We start from the raw sequence: 10,471 nt of genomic DNA, 5'->3' as shown, positions 1-10,471 counted from the left end.
AGTTGTTCAACCCACTAGTGAGTTTGTCAATCCTTTCGCAATAGAAGGAGAAGAGAACCCATTTAACAATATCCCACAAAATCCACCTACAATGCCTAAATTCTCGTCACACTATACCCACCGAGGAGGATTTACCAAATGGTACTCCTACCCCACAACATCTCACCGGAAACTTTATTGCCAAGTCCGCCTTCATCCAACTAGTTGAGAGGAGCCAATTCGGGGGAATGCCTAGTGAGGACCCTCATTCTCATATGGAAACATTTTGTGATTATTGTGAAGCTATCTCTCAAACGGGCGTGACTCAAGACCAAATAAGATGGGTCTTATTTCCTTTTTCGTTAATCGGCACCGCAAAGCAATGGTTGAAGGGCCTTGATAAGGCCACTCTTGGAATAGATTCTTGGAAGAAGTTAGCTCTAGCTTTCTACAAAAAATTCTACCCACCGGAAAAGACCAATATGCTAAGAGCTCAAATTACGGGTTTTAAGCAAAGGGATGAAGAGTCTTTGTATGAAGCTTGGGAGCGGTTCAAAGGTATTTGTCGCTCATGTCCTCACCATGGACTTAGCGAATGGTTTTTAGTGCAACAATTTTGGAATGGTTTATATGAAGATTCAAGGAACATTCTCAATATGGGATCAAATGGAATGTTCACCGAAGTTGATGACAATCAAACATGGAACAAGATTGAGGAAATGGCGGTCCATAATTCGCAATATAGTAGGCCTCGCAAGGCTACTAGAGGAGGAAAGTATGAAGTGGACACCGTTACTCAATTGGGTGCTCAACTTAGTGCTCACATTGACACAATCAACTTGAAGTTTGAACAAGCTATGGCTAGGCTTGAGGAAAACTCAAAATCATCAAAGCATCATGTCAATGCCATGACGGCATCCTCATCAATCCCAAGCGGGATATGTGAGAATTGTGGAACCTTGGGTCATGACTCAAGTGAATGTAGGGGAACGACCGAACAAGTTAATGCTTTCCAAGCTTACAAAAGTGGCACCCCTTATTCAAATTTTTACAATGAAAATACCAAGTTCCATCCAAATCTCTCATACAAGAGCCAAAATGTCCAAAATCCTCAACCAAAATACACTCCACCACCCATGAGAAATCAAAATCAAAGACCCTTTTTCAATCAAAACCAAAGTTACCAAAATCAAAATCCATACAATCACCACAATGACCAAAGTTTTGATGTCCAAAAAGCGGTCCTTCAAATGCAAAAAAATCAACAAGAGTTTTTCACCCAAATGCAAAAGGATAGCCAAGCAAAGGATACCACCATCAACAACATTCTAGCTCACACCAAGATGTTGGAAACACAATTGACCCAACTAGCATCCTCAAACTCACAAAGGCAAAAGGGGCAATTACCACCTCAAGGTAATCCCCCTAGACATGAAACGGTTAGTGCCATTCACTTGAGAAGTGGTACAACATATGAAGCACCGAAGGAGCAAGTTGAGAATGAAGTTGTGAGAGCTAGTGAGAATGAAGTTGTGGTGCAAGGTCCCAAAGAAGGGGAATCATCGAAAGAAGAAAGTTCAAAGAAAAATGAAGACAAAGCCAAAGAGAAGGAGCCCATTGTGGTTAGACTTCCTTTTCCAAGTCGTCAAGCCAAGCCCAAATTTGATGATCAACTTGGAAAATTCATGGAAATTGTGAAGAATTTAGAAGTCTCAATTCCTTTCACGGAATTAATCAATCACGTTCCGGCCTATGCAAAGTACATGAAAGATATCCTCACAAAGAAGAAGTCAATCCGGAAACTTGAGACTATCGCCTTCACTAAGGTGAGTAGTGCAATACTTCAAGGGAGTTCACCTCCAAAGTTAAAGGATCCGGGAAGCTTCTCAATACCGTGTACCATTGGCGACACAACGATCAACAAAGCCTTATGTGATATAGGGGCTAGTGTGAGTGTCATGCCGTACTCGGTAAGTAAAAGGTTGGGAATGGGAGAGCTTAAATGTACCAATATCACTCTTCAAATGGCCGATAGATCGACGAAGACACCATTAGGGATATGGGAAGATGTCCCGGTGCGAATTGGGAAGTTTTTCATCCCGGTGGACTTTGTCATTGTTGATATGGAGGAAGATTCCAACATTCCGATTATCTTAGGAAGACCTTTCCTACACACCGCGGGTGCGGTGATTGATGTGAAACATGGAGAGCTCACTCTAGAAGTGGGAGATGAAAGCATAACTTTTAATCTTGACAAGACCATGAGAGCTCCTCGTTTGCATGAGCCATGTTTCATGATTGATCACTATAGCCGAAAAGATGAAAGGAAGAAATCGGAACTCCAATGGAGGAAGAAAATTGAAGATGCTCCATTCAAAGAGCAAGTGAATTGTGGCAAGGAGAGCTTGCAAAGCTCATCAAAATCAACCAAGGAAGAAGATGATGGCCTCATTGGCCAAAAGAAGAAATTGGGAGAGTTGTCTCCATCCAAGCAAGAGATTTTCAATGATCAACTCAATGAAGTTTGTGGTCTTTGGGACGACGAATTTGAAGGGATCTTTAATCCCTACATTGGGCATGCCATCGATCATGATCAACAACAAGGGCCACGGTCTATTGAGGACCTCTACCACAACAATGAACAAGCTTTTAATTATTTCTTCGAGGTGTTGAGCAACATCAACAACACCTTGAACATGCCCCCTTGACATCTCATCAAGAATGAGAGTTTGGTGGAGTCCTCCCTAAACCACCACTTGTAAATATTTCTAACTCCCTAACTTACTTTTTAATTTTTGTATTGCATCTTTGTCATTTTTGGATTTTATTTACTTTGATCAAAATAATTGTCATGAAAAAGAGAGAAGTGAGGAGGGACTAATGATTTTAAATTGATGTGTAGTGCTTTACCTTAGTGTGGGGATGGCAATTGCCTAGGCTATTCATGCCTTAGTAGTGCCCCCACAATGAAGAACACAAGATTTGAAAGAAAGAAAGAAAGAATGATAAAGGAAATCCGGGAACAAAGGACAAGGATCCGAGCGGATCCCCGATAAATGCCCGTCAAGAAATCCGAGCGTCCTGCTCGGGGAGACGCCGTCTTGGGCTGTCTTTGAAAATGCAAAATTCTTGTTGTCTGTTGAAGAATCCGAGCGGATTTCCGGAAAGACGCCGTCTCACGTAATCCGTCCGTCTTATGGACTATCCGCCCGTCTTGAAGCTGAAGAAAAACAAAGAAAAATCTCTGGACAAGAATCCGTCCGTCCTGACAAGAATCCGCCCGTCTCATCTCGAAGAATCCGAGCGGATTCCCCAGAAGCCGCCCGTCTCTAGGCGGGATTTTTGAAAATTTGAAGCTGAAGAATCCGAGCGGATTGCGCCTAATCCGCACGGATTGTCCCTGCGTCCTAATATTGTCGAGTTCTTTAAATACCCCCCCCCCCCCACCTTCATTCATTCATTCATTCACTCATAAACACTACCCATAACATCAAAACCCTCATCCTCTCCATCTCAAAAACAAAAACCCTCATCAAAACTCACCAAAATCAAATCAAACCATCCTTCAAACAACAAATTAATCACTCCATCTTCATCAAAAATCAAAACCAAGCACAAAATCTTCACCTTTGAATTGATTTTTGTTCTTATAAAGGCAAAGCCTTTCACCTTCAAAATCGATTTGGGCATTCTACAAATTGAAGATTTTTGACTCTTTACTTGGTTAGCTCATCAAATGGCAAGAACAAAGGGAGCAACAAAAGCAAAAGCAAAGGCACCAAAGACTACAACTCTCTCTCAAAGGCAAAAAGCTCTACAAATGAAGAAAGCTATGGCAATGGTGGTAGCAACACCAAGCTTGGAAGTGCAACCACCTCAACAAATTTCTATGGAAGCATCACCTTCTACTCCGGTAATTAACCAACTCTTGCATTATCCGGAGGTAACTTTCATTTCCGATGCCCATAGAGATACATTTGTCAAGTTTGCTATGAAACAAATCCAATCCACCAAATTCATATGTCAAGATGCTTTAGAGAAGTTAGGTGTTCTTGAGCAAACAAGAGTCTTTTTCAATGCCATGGGTTTGAAGAAATTGTTTGAAATGAAGGAAGTAACATACCCCTCCCTTGTTTTGGAATTCTTAAGTTCTTTAAAAGTGACAAAAGTTGAGAATAGGGAAAATATTGAGTTTCGTCTAGCTAACACTAGTAGACGCATTACCTTTCCGGAATTGGGTAAAATTTTGGGTCTTAGCGATGAACATAAATTTTATAAGCAATATGGGAAGTATGATCCCGAGCCTCTTTGGGAGGCAATCTCCGGGAAGAAATTTGAAGATTTTAAAGCTTGTCGTGCTCTTTTGGTCCATCATCCGGGCATAAGAGTATGGCACAAAGTTGTGGGAAATACCATAATTGCTAGGAAAGACACCAATCATTTTACGGGACTCGATTTTATTCTCCTTGAATCAACTTTGAATATTGGAAGAATTCATACCAAGCCTTACAATTCTTTGAGGCTATTGGTTGATAGATGGCTCCATGTAGATAGTGGGAAGAAGGGTCAAACCGTAATTGTTAATGGCGGCCTTGTCACGGTCCTAGCCAAGCACTTTGATCCTAATTTCAATAAGGATAGCAAGTACAAGGCTAAGGATGGTGGCCATCTTATTGATATGTCCACCTTGATTAACAAGTTTAAGTGGGTTGCTCACAATCCCCTTGATACCAAGTTTGGGTGGCTTACTAGTGAGGCTCGATCATTCACTTTACCCGCAAAGATTTGCCGTCTTAGTGTCCACCGGACCAACTATTTACTTCCCCTATCCAAGGACGCCGAGTACATCATTCAACAACAAAAGGGTGATCATGAAACTCCCTCCTCTTCCATTGTTATACCACCTTACCCCTATGATTATGAAGAGTTCAAACCGCAAGGAGTTGAAATTGGAAAAGATTATGTAACTCTTCTTATGCAAGCCATGCACAAGCAAGCTTATGAAGATCGGAAGAATGCTTACTTGGCTCAATATCCTCCCCTCTTACATCTAGCTAGGCAAGGACTCCTTGATCCATCTTGTCCTTTGCCTAGTTGGGCGGATAAAGAAGCCTTATTTCCGGGTGCATCTAGGGACGTGGTGGAAGACAATGAGGTTGTTGGAAATGGTGAAGAATTTGATGATAACATTGTGGAAGAAGCAAGTGGAGATGAAGAAGGAGATGGTGAAGATGATGATGAAGAAAGCAATGAAGAAAGTGCCAAGGAAAGTGGCAATGTGACCACTTCTCATGAGGGAAGTGGTGATGATGATAGCATGATGGAAGACTAGCCTTGGAGACTCCTACTCTCCCATGGTTTGTCTATATCTCTTTGTATTTTATTTCATTTTGATCATTGATTGGTTTAGTCCTAGCAACATCAAAGGACTCACACCTCGGTTCCATTGAGGTGTTCTTTATTGTTCCCATTTTTGAAAATCCAAAATGACAATCTAGTCTCATGCATAGCATAGTGTGTGCATGAACTATACCCATGCTTTGACATTAGCAATAGTGTCTTACTTGGTTTGGGGAAGTTAATGCATACACAACGGGAGGTAATCTAAATTATCCTCTCCGTCATAACAAAAACCATGCATCATGTAGTATAGCTTAGTGTAGAATTGCATTTAGTATAGAAAATCATGCATCATTTTGCATAATTTCCATCATTTTGGCCATTGAGGACAATGCCCATATTAGTGTGGGGATGGGAATTCTAACACTTAACTTTTATTCAAAAACCATAAAAATTGAAAAATTTCAAAAAAATCATAAAAATTTGAAAAATTGAAAAACCAAATGATGTGGAGCGATGTCGTCGGGTCACATCCAATCAAACACATTTATAATACTCAACAAACTACTAGTTAGCGGTAAGTCGAGGTCGATCCATGGGACGGTGTGCTTTGGGTTCTAAGTCTATCTATCTCAATTTATGCTAGTGTCACGATTTGTTTGGGTTTGTAGTTGTGTCTAGACTAATGCAAACAATAAGGTAAAACAAGCAATAAAGGAAAAGATGTAAACAAATGGCTAAAAGTGCTAGGATATCATGGGGTCATGGGGGATTCATGGTATTGATCATACAAACATGTTCACAAAGTTGCAAGCAATTAATGTTGTGGAGGAACCGAGTTGGGTTATGTCTTACGGTTCATAGGAAGGGTTGGGTCCCGGAGCCGAATCGATTAGATTGTACAACACCTACAAGTCGACTTACTTTCCTCCTATTCAACTTCTATGCATGGTCTAACAAGACTCGAGTTGGTTTATATCTTACAAGTCAAGTTGAGTAGATAAGAGATGGTAAAAATGCAAGGATTCATAGGCTTAGCATTTCATCAAACATGACATGTGCATAAAGTTGACATCACAACAAGCAAGCAATTTGATTATGAAAACACATTAGATTAAGCATGAATCAATCCCATGTTGGTTTCCCCTAATTACCCATTAATCCTAGCTAAAGAAACTACTCACTCATTATCATGGGAAACATGTCATTAATGGTGTCAATCATCACAACAAGTATAAACATGATAATAGAATGAAGAAATAAACAATAAAGATTAAAGAGTAAAGGAATTATACCAACTTGAGGTGATCCAAATAATAATGCAAAGAATAATAGAAGAAACTTGATGATTGATGGAAGGTTGTCAATCTCCCAATAATAACCCAATAATCTTCAATTACCCAATAATAAACTTGAATAATAAACTTGAACAATAGTTATGGAAAGATTAATGTGTAATTTGTGGAAAGATTAAAGAATAATCTTATTCTAATCTACTCCTAATCTAATCTAAGGAAGGATTTTCTACCCAAAAACCACATACTTGATTAATTACAAAGATGGGGTATTTATAGTGGAAATTAGGGAGGATGCATTAGGGTTAACTAAGGGCTAAACTAGTAATTACACTTTTAAGTTGAGCAAGGAGACTCCGGTATTCAATGAGAGAAGGGCGTCTCCATTTTGTAACTTGAAGGACGAAACCATGTTTGATCTTGTGATCCGAGCGGATGGAGGTCGAGACGGACGGATGGGGCATGGACGATCCGAGCGGATCAAGGCAGAAGACGCTCGGATTGGGCCTGGGGATCCGAGCGGATCTGGGTAAGGACGCTCGGATTGAGTGGGCGGACGGACGGATCATGGATGATCCGTTCGGATTCTTCTACAGCGTCATTCCTTCTTCTTTTCTTTCCTTTTCTTCATAGAATCCTTGGGGATTTCCTTGGGGACTCAAGGATCCTTTCTCAACATTGATCTTCTACCTAGCTATGTACAAAGGCCTTCTAGTCTTGTCTCTCCTTGATGCTTGGTCATTGAATACGATCCATTTAGCCTCGTTTTGCCATGAAAATGCAAGATTCTTACTCCTTTCCTACCAAGGGATCAAAATCTCAAAGAATATGCAAAACAAAGATCTAAAGATAAGAAATGACCCAAATAGGCACTAAAAAGCATAGAAACAATGGTAATTCGGGGGCTAAATATGCGCCAATTATGGTCGCATCAAATATCCCCAAACCGAACCTTTGCTCGTCCCGAGTAAAGAGGTGACAAAGACTAGGACCAAAACTAACCTAACCTAATAATAATAGCCGATATGAGACAATTAGCGGGTCTCACTCCGCCCCTTCAACTCACAACAAGACAACCATGAGGTAGGATGCCTTCTTGCAAGGCAAGGTGGGTCTTGCCAAAATGGCGACACATCCAAACATTAAGCACACAAAATCAAGTAATGGATGCATCTACAAAAGAATAGCCACTTTCCTCATCTAAGTGGCGGAAATTATCTACAAGGGAAGCAATTCAAGGGTACACAATCCTTCATAGATGCAATTTGTTCAAACTACTAAGCCTAGAAGGATACCAATAAATCACCTCCAAAAGGTGTCAAGCTAGGGTACCTTTGTCCTCAATCGTTAAATGCTTTTGTCAAGAGTAGACTCCCTATGGTGTTAGAAACACTGGAGGATCGCGGAATTCCCCCTCTTGCCTAGACAAGAAGAAGGGTCGTCCCCTCTCTACCATGCACAAAAATGGATACGATGGATAAAGGGATCAATAGATATTTGAGTTTCATTTTGGGGGTTTGCTTTTATTTTTGTTTTTCCCCCCCAATTTCTTGTGGCATATAACATTTGAGAACACTTTCTTTGCCATTTCTTTTTGATTTTTGGCAATTTCAACACTTGACAACTTTTTGCATTTTCTTTTGAACATTTTCAAAGTCACCCCAATTAGTAACGAGGGTGCCTTGTATTTGAAGCTTTAGGAGTTCTATTTTTGCTCCTCTTTTCATTTGATGCATTTTTGCAAACTTTCTTTCACTTTTCATTTCATTGAACTCAAATTGATTTCTTTTTGTGCCCATTCCCTTTGATGACAAAAATGTGGTAGAACATGGATGATGGATGTATGCATGGTTTCAAGGGTCACCTTGGAATAAACGGTAGCCAAGGAGTTATCACACCACAAGGTACTCTTGACTCGGCCTTAAACCATGGGTCAAAGGATACTAGCATGACACATCCTAGGGTGTTTTACAAGTATTCTAACAAGCAAAGTCTTAAGAAGAAAAAGCATCTACTAGGGCCTATATACACTTGTCAAGCTTCCCAAATAGATGGTTTCGCAAAATTTTCTAACATGCAACTACATGCCATGATGCAACTATCATATAAACATCCTAATGCATATGATTCTACCAACTAATATGACAATTAATCTAAATGCAAGTCCTAAGTTCACATTGTTTATACCGCATCAATCAAAATAAAGCCACATAGTCATTAACATAAAGAGGAAAAAGGAGATTGGAAAGATCATACCATGCGGTCTTCAATATCCTCATATCTCAGATGTGGCGTAGTCAATCAATGTGAACAAGGATGAACAAACACAATATATACAAGACTACACTACAAAGGAAATGAACAAGTTTTTGGATTTTTAAATTTTTTCAAATTTTTATGGTTTTTGTTTTTATGAAATTAAAGAACATATTTTTGTGATTTTTCGAAAATTTTCAATTTTTATGAATTTTTGGAATATAAATTCCCATCCCCCACTTTATTTTGGACATTGTCCTCAATGTACATGTAGGAGTAGGAATGAAAAAGAAAATACATGTTTTTGGATTTTTGATTTTATGGAAATTGAAGTACAAATGCAATGATATGATATGAATGAATGCATGCTCTAACTAAATGCAATTCTATATGACATATATAACAAATGAATGCAATCAAAACTATACTATGTGATGCATGATTTCTAGTAGACTATGGTCACCTATGATCAAACCTCCCCAAACCGATTTAAACACTATCTCTAGTGTAGAAAAGAATAGGATTGGTCATTAGTCACTATGCATGAATTCTAGTCTATATGCAACTAACTATATGAGATATATTACAATGCAACTATACTATATGAAAATGCAATATGAAATATAATACAAGTGCAAGCTAAATGTATATGTAAATAACTAAATGCAAGTGTAAATATAATGCAAAGTCAAAGGAAAGGATATCTTACAAATGGTGGTTTGAGATAGGACTCCACCAAACTAGTTCACTTTGTAAAAATTTTTGTCCATAGAGCTCAAGGCTCTTAGAAGAAGATCAAAAGCTTGTGAACAAGCTCCAAATAAGCATAAGTATGGTTTGCTTAACTTCAAGACGAAGCTTGGCCAAGGGACTTTGTCATTCATTCTTGTTTTCTTCCTCTTCTTGGCACTTGGATATTCACGATGCTTCAAACCAATTAGCCCATGATTCCTTTCATCACTAGGTATGAAGTATGGTTTATTTTCGTCCGGAGACTTCCACTTGCCACCTTCTTTTTCACTTTTGGTGATGATGATAGCATTTTGATTTTTCAATCCTTCCAAGGTGGAAGGAGAATTGTCATGACATTGATGATCGAGCTCCTTAGAAGTTGGCCTTGTGGATGCCAAATTTCCACAAGTAGCTTCACGTGCAAGTTTCTCCTTGAGCTTTTCCACCAAGTACCCTTTATATGATGTTTTGACCTTTTGGATAAGGTCCACCATATCATCTCCAACAATCATAGGTTCCATGGTGGGTGCGAAAATGTCTTCATGGTCAATAGGAAAGAGGAATTCATCTTCTTCATGGAAGCATACCTCAAACTTCTCAAGGATGGGCTCCTCAAGTAAGGCAATCTCACAACTCCATTCCTCTTCTTCATTGCAAGACACATATCCCGCACAAGCTTCTTCCATAGGCTTTTCATCGTCGCTATCTCCATAAGAATCATAAATGGGGGCTTCACTCTTCTTCACCAACTCATTCTCCAACACCTCAACATCTACTTCAAATGACACACCCTCATACTCACAAAGGCTAAGAGTATTTGGCTTACTCAACCTCATGTCTTCATCATCAAATACCACACTTTCATACTC

At 39.5% G+C, this 10,471-nt stretch overlaps 1 non-coding gene across 1 annotated transcript; it reads right to left on the bottom strand.

Annotated features, from left to right (window-relative positions):
- Nucleotides 1-461: 461 nt before the first annotated feature.
- On the bottom strand, nucleotides 462-568 carry LOC141602990 (small nucleolar RNA R71). Its single transcript, XR_012524891.1, has one exon. It is a non-coding gene; the product is annotated as a small nucleolar RNA R71 (small nucleolar RNA).
- Nucleotides 569-10,471: the final 9,903 nt, after the last annotated feature.

The sequence above is a fragment of the Silene latifolia genome, chromosome 9 (genome assembly GCF_048544455.1).
Source record: "Silene latifolia isolate original U9 population chromosome 9, ASM4854445v1, whole genome shotgun sequence".
Taxonomy (NCBI): Eukaryota; Viridiplantae; Streptophyta; class Magnoliopsida; order Caryophyllales; family Caryophyllaceae; genus Silene; species Silene latifolia.
This window is presented reverse-complemented; position numbering and strand designations above follow the sequence as displayed.